Genomic DNA, 13,923 nt, shown 5'->3' with positions numbered 1-13,923 from the left:
CGGGCATTAAATCAGAATGACCGTTAAATGCATTTAGGACCATATTTGTTTTTGGGTTACCAGATGCACGTTTTCAATCACCAGGTGCACGGTTTCAATCACCAGGTGCACGGCTCTATTTCCTCCTCCAGCACTTGTCAAACAGTCCATAAAGCACCCAGGACGGCCCTGAGTGAAAGAGGGCCGTAGTAGGGTGCTCCTATAGCGGGCATTAAAATCAGAATGACCGTTAAATGCATTTATGACCATATTTGTGTTTTTGGGTTACCAGATGCACGGTTTCAATCACCAGGTGCACGGCTCTATTTCCTCCTCCAGCACTTGTCAAACAGTCCATAAAGCACCCAGGACGGCCCTGAGTGAAAGAGGGCCGTAGTAGGGTGCTCCTATAGCGGGCATTAAAATCAGAATGACCGTTAAATGCATTTATGACCATATTTGTGTTTTTGGGTTACCAGATGCACGGTTTCAATCACCAGGTGCACGGCTCTATTTCCTCCTCCAGCACTTGTCAAACAGTCCATAAAGCACCCAGGACGGCCCTGAGTGAAAGAGGGCCGTAGTAGGGTGCTCCTATAGCGGGCATTAAAATCAGAATGACCGTTAAATGCATTTATGACCATATTTGTGTTTTTGGGTTACCGCTTGTATAGCAATCAGTATCCATCGTGAAATTTCAAAGTGTCCATAATGCACTCAGGTCGCCCCCGACAGAGAGAGGGCCGTAGTAGGGTGTTTCCATAGCGGGCATTAATATCAGAATGACCCTTAAATGCATTTAGGACCATATTTGAATTTTTGGGTTACCAGATGCACGTTTTCAATCACCAGGTGCACGGTTTCAATCACCAGGTGCACGGCTCTATTTCCTCCTCCAGCACTTGTCAAACAGTCCATAAAGCACCCAGGACGGCCCTGAGTGAAAGAGGGCCGTAGTAGGGTGCTCCTATAGCGGGCATTAAAATCAGAATGACCGTTAAATGCATTTATGACCATATTTGTGTTTTTGGGTTACCGCTTGTATAGCAATCAGTATCCATCGTGAAATTTCAAAGTGTCCATAATGCACTCAGGTCGCCCCCGACAGAGAGAGGGCCGTAGTAGGGTGTTTCCATAGCGGGCATTAATATCAGAATGACCCTTAAATGCATTTAGGACCATATTTGAATTTTTGGGTTACCAGATGCACGTTTTCAATCACCAGGTGCACGGTTTCAATCACCAGGTGCACGGCTCTATTTCCTCCTCCAGCACTTGTCAAACAGTCCATAAAGCACCCAGGACGGCCCTGAGTGAAAGAGGGCCGTAGTAGGGTGCTCCTATAGCGGGCATTAAAATCAGAATGACCGTTAAATGCATTTATGACCATATTTGTGTTTTTGGGTTACCAGATGCACGGTTTCAATCACCAGGTGCACGGCTCTATTTCCTCCTCCAGCACTTGTCAAACAGTCCATAAAGCACCCAGGACGGCCCTGAGTGAAAGAGGGCCGTAGTAGGGTGCTCCTATAGCGGGCATTAAAATCAGAATGACCGTTAAATGCATTTATGACCATATTTGTGTTTTTGGGTTACCAGATGCACGGTTTCAATCACCAGGTGCACGGCTCTATTTCCTCCTCCAGCACTTGTCAAACAGTCCATAAAGCACCCAGGACGGCCCTGAGTGAAAGAGGGCCGTAGTAGGGTGCTCCTATAGCGGGCATTAAAATCAGAATGACCGTTAAATGCATTTATGACCATATTTGTGTTTTTGGGTTACCGCTTGTATAGCAATCAGTATCCATCGTGAAATTTCAAAGTGTCCATAATGCACTCAGGTCGCCCCCGACAGAGAGAGGGCCGTAGTAGGGTGTTTCCATAGCGGGCATTAATATCAGAATGACCCTTAAATGCATTTAGGACCATATTTGAATTTTTGGGTTACCAGATGCACGTTTTCAATCACCAGGTGCACGGTTTCAATCACCAGGTGCACGGCTCTATTTCCTCCTCCAGCACTTGTCAAACAGTCCATAAAGCACCCAGGACGGCCCTGAGTGAAAGAGGGCCGTAGTAGGGTGCTCCTATAGCGGGCATTAAAATCAGAATGACCGTTAAATGCATTTATGACCATATTTGTGTTTTTGGGTTACCAGATGCACGGTTTCAATCACCAGGTGCACGGCTCTATTTCCTCCTCCAGCACTTGTCAAACAGTCCATAAAGCACCCAGGACGGCCCTGAGTGAAAGAGGGCCGTAGTAGGGTGCTCCTATAGCGGGCATTAAAATCAGAATGACCGTTAAATGCATTTATGACCATATTTGTGTTTTTGGGTTACCAGATGCACGGTTTCAATCACCAGGTGCACGGCTCTATTTCCTCCTCCAGCACTTGTCAAACAGTCCATAAAGCACCCAGGACGGCCCTGAGTGAAAGAGGGCCGTAGTAGGGTGCTCCTATAGCGGGCATTAAAATCAGAATGACCGTTAAATGCATTTATGACCATATTTGTGTTTTTGGGTTACCAGATGCACGGTTTCAATCACCAGGTGCACGGCTCTATTTCCTCCTCCAGCACTTGTCAAACAGTCCATAAAGCACCCAGGACGGCCCTGAGTGAAAGAGGGCCGTAGTAGGGTGCTCCTATAGCGGGCATTAAAATCAGAATGACCGTTAAATGCATTTATGACCATATTTGTGTTTTTGGGTTACCAGATGCACGGTTTCAATCACCAGGTGCACGGCTCTATTTCCTCCTCCAGCACTTGTCAAACAGTCCATAAAGCACCCAGGACGGCCCTGAGTGAAAGAGGGCCGTAGTAGGGTGCTCCTATAGCGGGCATTAAAATCAGAATGACCGTTAAATGCATTTATGACCATATTTGTGTTTTTGGGTTACCGCTTGTATAGCAATCAGTATCCATCGTGAAATTTCAAAGTGTCCATAATGCACTCAGGTCGCCCCCGACAGAGAGAGGGCCGTAGTAGGGTGTTTCCATAGCGGGCATTAATATCAGAATGACCCTTAAATGCATTTAGGACCATATTTGAATTTTTGGGTTACCAGATGCACGTTTTCAATCACCAGGTGCACGGTTTCAATCACCAGGTGCACGGCTCTATTTCCTCCTCCAGCACTTGTCAAACAGTCCATAAAGCACCCAGGACGGCCCTGAGTGAAAGAGGGCCGTAGTAGGGTGCTCCTATAGCGGGCATTAAAATCAGAATGACCGTTAAATGCATTTATGACCATATTTGTGTTTTTGGGTTACCAGATGCACGGTTTCAATCACCAGGTGCACGGCTCTATTTCCTCCTCCAGCACTTGTCAAACAGTCCATAAAGCACCCAGGACGGCCCTGAGTGAAAGAGGGCCGTAGTAGGGTGCTCCTATAGCGGGCATTAAAATCAGAATGACCGTTAAATGCATTTATGACCATATTTGTGTTTTTGGGTTACCAGATGCACGGTTTCAATCACCAGGTGCACGGCTCTATTTCCTCCTCCAGCACTTGTCAAACAGTCCATAAAGCACCCAGGACGGCCCTGAGTGAAAGAGGGCCGTAGTAGGGTGCTCCTATAGCGGGCATTAAAATCAGAATGACCGTTAAATGCATTTATGACCATATTTGTGTTTTTGGGTTACCAGATGCACGGTTTCAATCACCAGGTGCACGGCTCTATTTCCTCCTCCAGCACTTGTCAAACAGTCCATAAAGCACCCAGGACGGCCCTGAGTGAAAGAGGGCCGTAGTAGGGTGCTCCTATAGCGGGCATTAAAATCAGAATGACCGTTAAATGCATTTATGACCATATTTGTGTTTTTGGGTTACCAGATGCACGGTTTCAATCACCAGGTGCACGGCTCTATTTCCTCCTCCAGCACTTGTCAAACAGTCCATAAAGCACCCAGGACGGCCCTGAGTGAAAGAGGGCCGTAGTAGGGTGCTCCTATAGCGGGCATTAAAATCAGAATGACCGTTAAATGCATTTATGACCATATTTGTGTTTTTGGGTTACCGCTTGTATAGCAATCAGTATCCATCGTGAAATTTCAAAGTGTCCATAATGCACTCAGGTCGCCCCCGACAGAGAGAGGGCCGTAGTAGGGTGTTTTCCATAGCGGGCATTCATATCAGAATGACCCTTAAATGCATTAGGACCATATTTGAATTTTTGGGTTACCAGATGCACGTTTTCAATCACCAGGTGCACGGTTTCAATCACCAGGTGCACGGCTCTATTTCCTCCTCCAGCACTTGTCAAACAAGTCCATAAAGCACCCAGGACGGCCCTGAGTGAAAGAGGGGCCGTAGTAGGGTGCTCCTATAGCGGGCATTAAAATCAGAATGACCGTTAAATGCATTTATGACCATATTTGTGTTTTGGGTTACCAGATGCACGGTTTCAATCACCAGGTGCACGGCTCTATTTCCCTCCTCCAGCACTTGTCAAACAGTCCATAAAGCACCCAGGACGGCCCTGAGTGAAAGAGGGCCGTAGTAGGGTGCTCCTATAGCGGGCATTAAAATCAGAATGACCGTTAAATGCATTTATGACCATATTTGTGTTTTTGGGTTACCGCTTGTATAGCAATCAGTATCCATCGTGAAATTTCAAAGTGTCCATAATGCACTCAGGTCGCCCCCGACAGAGAGAGGGCCGTAGTAGGGTGTTTCCATAGCGGGCATTAATATCAGAATGACCCTTAAATGCATTTAGGACCAATATTGAATTTTTGGGTTACCAGATGCACGTTTTCCAATCACCAGGTGCACGGTTTCAATCACCAGGTGCACGGCTCTATTTCCTCCTCCAGCAACTTGTCAAACAGTCCATAAAGCACCCAGGACCGGCCCTGAGTGAAAGAGGGCCGTAGTAGGGTGCTTCCTATAGCGGGCATTAAAATCAGAATGACCGTTAAATGCATTTATGACCATATTTGTGTTTTTGGGGTTACCGCTTGTATAGGCAATCAGTATCCATCGTGAAATTTCCAAGTGTCCATAATGCATCAGGTCGCCCCCGACAGAGAGAGGGCCGTAGTAGGGTGTTTCCATAGCGGGCATTAATATCAGAATGACCCTTAAATGCATTTAGGACCATATTTGAATTTTTGGGTTACCAGATGCACGTTTTCAATCACCAGGTGCACGGTTTCAATCACCAGGTGCACGGCTCTATTTCCTCCTCCAGCACTTGTCAAACAGTCCATAAAGCACCAGGACGGCCCTGAGTGAAAGAGGGCCGTAGTAGGGGTGCTCCTATAGCGGGCATTAAAATCAGAATGACCGTTAAATGCATTTATGACCATATTTGTGTTTTTGGGTTACCAGATGCACGGTTTCAATCACCAGGTGCACGGCTCTATTTCCTCCTCAGCACTTGTCAAACAGTCCATAAAGCACCCAGGACGGCCCTGAGTGAAAGAGGGCCGTAGTAGGGTGCTCCTATAGCGGGCATTAAAATCAGAATGACCGTTAAATGCATTTATGACCATATTGTGTTTTTGGGTTACCGCTTGTATAGCAATCAGTATCCATCGTGAAATTTCAAAGTGTCCATAATGCACTCAGGTCGCCCCCCGACAGAGAGAGGGCCGTAGTAGGGTGTTTCCATAGCGGGCATTAATATCAGAATGACCCTTAAATGCATTTAGGACCATATTTGAATTTTTGGGTTACCAGATGCACGTTTTCAATCACCAGGTGCACGGTTTCAATCACCAGGTGCACGGCTCTATTTCCTCCTCCAGCACTTGTCAAACAGTCCATAAAGCACCCAGGACGGCCCTGAGTGAAAGAGGGCCGTAGTAGGGTGCTCCTATAGCGGGCATTAAAATCAGAATGACCGTTAAATGCATTTATGACCATATTTGTGTTTTTGGGTTACCAGATGCACGGTTTCAATCACCAGGTGCACGGCTCTATTTCCTCCTCCAGCACTTGTCAAACAGTCCATAAAGCACCCAGGACGGCCCTGAGTGAAAGAGGGCCGTAGTAGGGTGCTCCTATAGCGGGCATTAAAATCAGAATGACCGTTAAATGCATTTATGACCATATTTGTGTTTTTGGGTTACCGCTTGTATAGCAATCAGTATCCATCGTGAAATTTCAAAGTGTCCATAATGCACTCAGGTCGCCCCCGACAGAGAGAGGGCCGTAGTAGGGTGTTTCCATAGCGGGCATTAATATCAGAATGACCCTTAAATGCATTTAGGACCATATTTGAATTTTTGGGTTACCAGATGCACGTTTTCAATCACCAGGTGCACGGTTTCAATCACCAGGTGCACGGCTCTATTTCCTCCTCCAGCACTTGTCAAACAGTCCATAAAGCACCCAGGACGGCCCTGAGTGAAAGAGGGCCGTAGTAGGGTGCTCCTATAGCGGGCATTAAAATCAGAATGACCGTTAAATGCATTTATGACCATATTTGTGTTTTTGGGTTACCAGATGCACGGTTTCAATCACCAGGTGCACGGCTCTATTTCCTCCTCCAGCACTTGTCAAACAGTCCATAAAGCACCCAGGACGGCCCTGAGTGAAAGAGGGCCGTAGTAGGGTGCTCCTATAGCGGGCATTAAAATCAGAATGACCGTTAAATGCATTTATGACCATATTTGTGTTTTTGGGTTACCAGATGCACGGTTTCAATCACCAGGTGCACGGCTCTATTTCCTCCTCCAGCACTTGTCAAACAGTCCATAAAGCACCCAGGACGGCCCTGAGTGAAAGAGGGCCGTAGTAGGGTGCTCCTATAGCGGGCATTAAAATCAGAATGACCGTTAAATGCATTTATGACCATATTTGTGTTTTTGGGTTACCGCTTGTATAGCAATCAGTATCCATCGTGAAATTTCAAAGTGTCCATAATGCACTCAGGTCGCCCCCGACAGAGAGAGGGCCGTAGTAGGGTGTTTCCATAGCGGGCATTAATATCAGAATGACCCTTAAATGCATTTAGGACCATATTTGAATTTTTGGGTTACCAGATGCACGTTTTCAATCACCAGGTGCACGGTTTCAATCACCAGGTGCACGGCTCTATTTCCTCCTCCAGCACTTGTCAAACAGTCCATAAAGCACCCAGGACGGCCCTGAGTGAAAGAGGGCCGTAGTAGGGTGCTCCTATAGCGGGCATTAAAATCAGAATGACCGTTAAATGCATTTATGACCATATTTGTGTTTTTGGGTTACCAGATGCACGGTTTCAATCACCAGGTGCACGGCTCTATTTCCTCCTCCAGCACTTGTCAAACAGTCCATAAAGCACCCAGGACGGCCCTGAGTGAAAGAGGGCCGTAGTAGGGTGCTCCTATAGCGGGCATTAAAATCAGAATGACCGTTAAATGCATTTATGACCATATTTGTGTTTTTGGGTTACCGCTTGTATAGCAATCAGTATCCATCGTGAAATTTCAAAGTGTCCATAATGCACTCAGGTCGCCCCCGACAGAGAGAGGGCCGTAGTAGGGTGTTTCCATAGCGGGCATTAATATCAGAATGACCCTTAAATGCATTTAGGACCATATTTGAATTTTTGGGTTACCAGATGCACGTTTTCAATCACCAGGTGCACGGTTTCAATCACCAGGTGCACGGCTCTATTTCCTCCTCCAGCACTTGTCAAACAGTCCATAAAGCACCCAGGACGGCCCTGAGTGAAAGAGGGCCGTAGTAGGGTGCTCCTATAGCGGGCATTAAAATCAGAATGACCGTTAAATGCATTTATGACCATATTTGTGTTTTTGGGTTACCAGATGCACGGTTTCAATCACCAGGTGCACGGCTCTATTTCCTCCTCCAGCACTTGTCAAACAGTCCATAAAGCACCCAGGACGGCCCTGAGTGAAAGAGGGCCGTAGTAGGGTGCTCCTATAGCGGGCATTAAAATCAGAATGACCGTTAAATGCATTTATGACCATATTTGTGTTTTTGGGTTACCGCTTGTATAGCAATCAGTATCCATCGTGAAATTTCAAAGTGTCCATAATGCACTCAGGTCGCCCCCGACAGAGAGAGGGCCGTAGTAGGGTGTTTCCATAGCGGGCATTAATATCAGAATGACCCTTAAATGCATTTAGGACCATATTTGAATTTTTGGGTTACCAGATGCACGTTTTCAATCACCAGGTGCACGGTTTCAATCACCAGGTGCACGGCTCTATTTCCTCCTCCAGCACTTGTCAAACAGTCCATAAAGCACCCAGGACGGCCCTGAGTGAAAGAGGGCCGTAGTAGGGTGCTCCTATAGCGGGCATTAAAATCAGAATGACCGTTAAATGCATTTATGACCATATTTGTGTTTTTGGGTTACCAGATGCACGGTTTCAATCACCAGGTGCACGGCTCTATTTCCTCCTCCAGCACTTGTCAAACAGTCCATAAAGCACCCAGGACGGCCCTGAGTGAAAGAGGGCCGTAGTAGGGTGCTCCTATAGCGGGCATTAAAATCAGAATGACCGTTAAATGCATTTATGACCATATTTGTGTTTTTGGGTTACCGCTTGTATAGCAATCAGTATCCATCGTGAAATTTCAAAGTGTCCATAATGCACTCAGGTCGCCCCCGACAGAGAGAGGGCCGTAGTAGGGTGTTTCCATAGCGGGCATTAATATCAGAATGACCCTTAAATGCATTTAGGACCATATTTGAATTTTTGGGTTACCAGATGCACGTTTTCAATCACCAGGTGCACGGTTTCAATCACCAGGTGCACGGCTCTATTTCCTCCTCCAGCACTTGTCAAACAGTCCATAAAGCACCCAGGACGGCCCTGAGTGAAAGAGGGCCGTAGTAGGGTGCTCCTATAGCGGGCATTAAAATCAGAATGACCGTTAAATGCATTTATGACCATATTTGTGTTTTTGGGTTACCAGATGCACGGTTTCAATCACCAGGTGCACGGCTCTATTTCCTCCTCCAGCACTTGTCAAACAGTCCATAAAGCACCCAGGACGGCCCTGAGTGAAAGAGGGCCGTAGTAGGGTGCTCCTATAGCGGGCATTAAAATCAGAATGACCGTTAAATGCATTTATGACCATATTTGTGTTTTTGGGTTACCGCTTGTATAGCAATCAGTATCCATCGTGAAATTTCAAAGTGTCCATAATGCACTCAGGTCGCCCCCGACAGAGAGAGGGCCGTAGTAGGGTGTTTCCATAGCGGGCATTAATATCAGAATGACCCTTAAATGCATTTAGGACCATATTTGAATTTTTGGGTTACCAGATGCACGTTTTCAATCACCAGGTGCACGGTTTCAATCACCAGGTGCACGGCTCTATTTCCTCCTCCAGCACTTGTCAAACAGTCCATAAAGCACCCAGGACGGCCCTGAGTGAAAGAGGGCCGTAGTAGGGTGCTCCTATAGCGGGCATTAAAATCAGAATGACCGTTAAATGCATTTATGACCATATTTGTGTTTTTGGGTTACCAGATGCACGGTTTCAATCACCAGGTGCACGGCTCTATTTCCTCCTCCAGCACTTGTCAAACAGTCCATAAAGCACCCAGGACGGCCCTGAGTGAAAGAGGGCCGTAGTAGGGTGCTCCTATAGCGGGCATTAAAATCAGAATGACCGTTAAATGCATTTATGACCATATTTGTGTTTTTGGGTTACCAGATGCACGGTTTCAATCACCAGGTGCACGGCTCTATTTCCTCCTCCAGCACTTGTCAAACAGTCCATAAAGCACCCAGGACGGCCCTGAGTGAAAGAGGGCCGTAGTAGGGTGCTCCTATAGCGGGCATTAAAATCAGAATGACCGTTAAATGCATTTATGACCATATTTGTGTTTTTGGGTTACCGCTTGTATAGCAATCAGTATCCATCGTGAAATTTCAAAGTGTCCATAATGCACTCAGGTCGCCCCCGACAGAGAGAGGGCCGTAGTAGGGTGTTTCCATAGCGGGCATTAATATCAGAATGACCCTTAAATGCATTTAGGACCATATTTGAATTTTTGGGTTACCAGATGCACGTTTTCAATCACCAGGTGCACGGTTTCAATCACCAGGTGCACGGCTCTATTTCCTCCTCCAGCACTTGTCAAACAGTCCATAAAGCACCCAGGACGGCCCTGAGTGAAAGAGGGCCGTAGTAGGGTGCTCCTATAGCGGGCATTAAAATCAGAATGACCGTTAAATGCATTTATGACCATATTTGTGTTTTTGGGTTACCAGATGCACGGTTTCAATCACCAGGTGCACGGCTCTATTTCCTCCTCCAGCACTTGTCAAACAGTCCATAAAGCACCCAGGACGGCCCTGAGTGAAAGAGGGCCGTAGTAGGGTGCTCCTATAGCGGGCATTAAAATCAGAATGACCGTTAAATGCATTTATGACCATATTTGTGTTTTTGGGTTACCGCTTGTATAGCAATCAGTATCCATCGTGAAATTTCAAAGTGTCCATAATGCACTCAGGTCGCCCCCGACAGAGAGAGGGCCGTAGTAGGGTGTTTCCATAGCGGGCATTAATATCAGAATGACCCTTAAATGCATTTAGGACCATATTTGAATTTTTGGGTTACCAGATGCACGTTTTCAATCACCAGGTGCACGGTTTCAATCACCAGGTGCACGGCTCTATTTCCTCCTCCAGCACTTGTCAAACAGTCCATAAAGCACCCAGGACGGCCCTGAGTGAAAGAGGGCCGTAGTAGGGTGCTCCTATAGCGGGCATTAAAATCAGAATGACCGTTAAATGCATTTATGACCATATTTGTGTTTTTGGGTTACCAGATGCACGGTTTCAATCACCAGGTGCACGGCTCTATTTCCTCCTCCAGCACTTGTCAAACAGTCCATAAAGCACCCAGGACGGCCCTGAGTGAAAGAGGGCCGTAGTAGGGTGCTCCTATAGCGGGCATTAAAATCAGAATGACCGTTAAATGCATTTATGACCATATTTGTGTTTTTGGGTTACCGCTTGTATAGCAATCAGTATCCATCGTGAAATTTCAAAGTGTCCATAATGCACTCAGGTCGCCCCCGACAGAGAGAGGGCCGTAGTAGGGTGTTTCCATAGCGGGCATTAATATCAGAATGACCCTTAAATGCATTTAGGACCATATTTGAATTTTTGGGTTACCAGATGCACGTTTTCAATCACCAGGTGCACGGTTTCAATCACCAGGTGCACGGCTCTATTTCCTCCTCCAGCACTTGTCAAACAGTCCATAAAGCACCCAGGACGGCCCTGAGTGAAAGAGGGCCGTAGTAGGGTGCTCCTATAGCGGGCATTAAAATCAGAATGACCGTTAAATGCATTTATGACCATATTTGTGTTTTTGGGTTACCAGATGCACGGTTTCAATCACCAGGTGCACGGCTCTATTTCCTCCTCCAGCACTTGTCAAACAGTCCATAAAGCACCCAGGACGGCCCTGAGTGAAAGAGGGCCGTAGTAGGGTGCTCCTATAGCGGGCATTAAAATCAGAATGACCGTTAAATGCATTTATGACCATATTTGTGTTTTTGGGTTACCGCTTGTATAGCAATCAGTATCCATCGTGAAATTTCAAAGTGTCCATAATGCACTCAGGTCGCCCCCGACAGAGAGAGGGCCGTAGTAGGGTGTTTCCATAGCGGGCATTAATATCAGAATGACCCTTAAATGCATTTAGGACCATATTTGAATTTTTGGGTTACCAGATGCACGTTTTCAATCACCAGGTGCACGGTTTCAATCACCAGGTGCACGGCTCTATTTCCTCCTCCAGCACTTGTCAAACAGTCCATAAAGCACCCAGGACGGCCCTGAGTGAAAGAGGGCCGTAGTAGGGTGCTCCTATAGCGGGCATTAAAATCAGAATGACCGTTAAATGCATTTATGACCATATTTGTGTTTTTGGGTTACCAGATGCACGGTTTCAATCACCAGGTGCACGGCTCTATTTCCTCCTCCAGCACTTGTCAAACAGTCCATAAAGCACCCAGGACGGCCCTGAGTGAAAGAGGGCCGTAGTAGGGTGCTCCTATAGCGGGCATTAAAATCAGAATGACCGTTAAATGCATTTATGACCATATTTGTGTTTTTGGGTTACCGCTTGTATAGCAATCAGTATCCATCGTGAAATTTCAAAGTGTCCATAATGCACTCAGGTCGCCCCCGACAGAGAGAGGGCCGTAGTAGGGTGTTTCCATAGCGGGCATTAATATCAGAATGACCCTTAAATGCATTTAGGACCATATTTGAATTTTTGGGTTACCAGATGCACGTTTTCAATCACCAGGTGCACGGTTTCAATCACCAGGTGCACGGCTCTATTTCCTCCTCCAGCACTTGTCAAACAGTCCATAAAGCACCCAGGACGGCCCTGAGTGAAAGAGGGCCGTAGTAGGGTGCTCCTATAGCGGGCATTAAAATCAGAATGACCGTTAAATGCATTTATGACCATATTTGTGTTTTTGGGTTACCAGATGCACGGTTTCAATCACCAGGTGCACGGCTCTATTTCCTCCTCCAGCACTTGTCAAACAGTCCATAAAGCACCCAGGACGGCCCTGAGTGAAAGAGGGCCGTAGTAGGGTGCTCCTATAGCGGGCATTAAAATCAGAATGACCGTTAAATGCATTTATGACCATATTTGTGTTTTTGGGTTACCGCTTGTATAGCAATCAGTATCCATCGTGAAATTTCAAAGTGTCCATAATGCACTCAGGTCGCCCCCGACAGAGAGAGGGCCGTAGTAGGGTGTTTCCATAGCGGGCATTAATATCAGAATGACCCTTAAATGCATTTAGGACCATATTTGAATTTTTGGGTTACCAGATGCACGTTTTCAATCACCAGGTGCACGGTTTCAATCACCAGGTGCACGGCTCTATTTCCTCCTCCAGCACTTGTCAAACAGTCCATAAAGCACCCAGGACGGCCCTGAGTGAAAGAGGGCCGTAGTAGGGTGCTCCTATAGCGGGCATTAAAATCAGAATGACCGTTAAATGCATTTATGACCATATTTGTGTTTTTGGGTTACCAGATGCACGGTTTCAATCACCAGGTGCACGGCTCTATTTCCTCCTCCAGCACTTGTCAAACAGTCCATAAAGCACCCAGGACGGCCCTGAGTGAAAGAGGGCCGTAGTAGGGTGCTCCTATAGCGGGCATTAAAATCAGAATGACCGTTAAATGCATTTATGACCATATTTGTGTTTTTGGGTTACCGCTTGTATAGCAATCAGTATCCATCGTGAAATTTCAAAGTGTCCATAATGCACTCAGGTCGCCCCCGACAGAGAGAGGGCCGTAGTAGGGTGTTTCCATAGCGGGCATTAATATCAGAATGACCCTTAAATGCATTTAGGACCATATTTGAATTTTTGGGTTACCAGATGCACGTTTTCAATCACCAGGTGCACGGTTTCAATCACCAGGTGCACGGCTCTATTTCCTCCTCCAGCACTTGTCAAACAGTCCATAAAGCACCCAGGACGGCCCTGAGTGAAAGAGGGCCGTAGTAGGGTGCTCCTATAGCGGGCATTAAAATCAGAATGACCGTTAAATGCATTTATGACCATATTTGTGTTTTTGGGTTACCAGATGCACGGTTTCAATCACCAGGTGCACGGCTCTATTTCCTCCTCCAGCACTTGTCAAACAGTCCATAAAGCACCCAGGACGGCCCTGAGTGAAAGAGGGCCGTAGTAGGGTGCTCCTATAGCGGGCATTAAAATCAGAATGACCGTTAAATGCATTTATGACCATATTTGTGTTTTTGGGTTACCGCTTGTATAGCAATCAGTATCCATCGTGAAATTTTAAACAGTAAATAAAGCACTCAGGACGGGCCCCCATTGATAGAGGGCCGTAGTAGGGTGCTCCCATAGCGGGCATGGATGTCTGGAACACCTGCAAGTGTATTTAGAACCATATTTGAATTTTTGGGTTACCAGATGCACGTTTTCAATCACCAGGTGCACGGCTTTGAAA

This window comes from Oncorhynchus kisutch, unplaced genomic scaffold (genome assembly GCF_002021735.2).
Source record: "Oncorhynchus kisutch isolate 150728-3 unplaced genomic scaffold, Okis_V2 scaffold478, whole genome shotgun sequence".
Taxonomy (NCBI): Eukaryota; Metazoa; Chordata; class Actinopteri; order Salmoniformes; family Salmonidae; genus Oncorhynchus; species Oncorhynchus kisutch.
Note: the sequence above shows the minus strand (reverse complement) of the source record.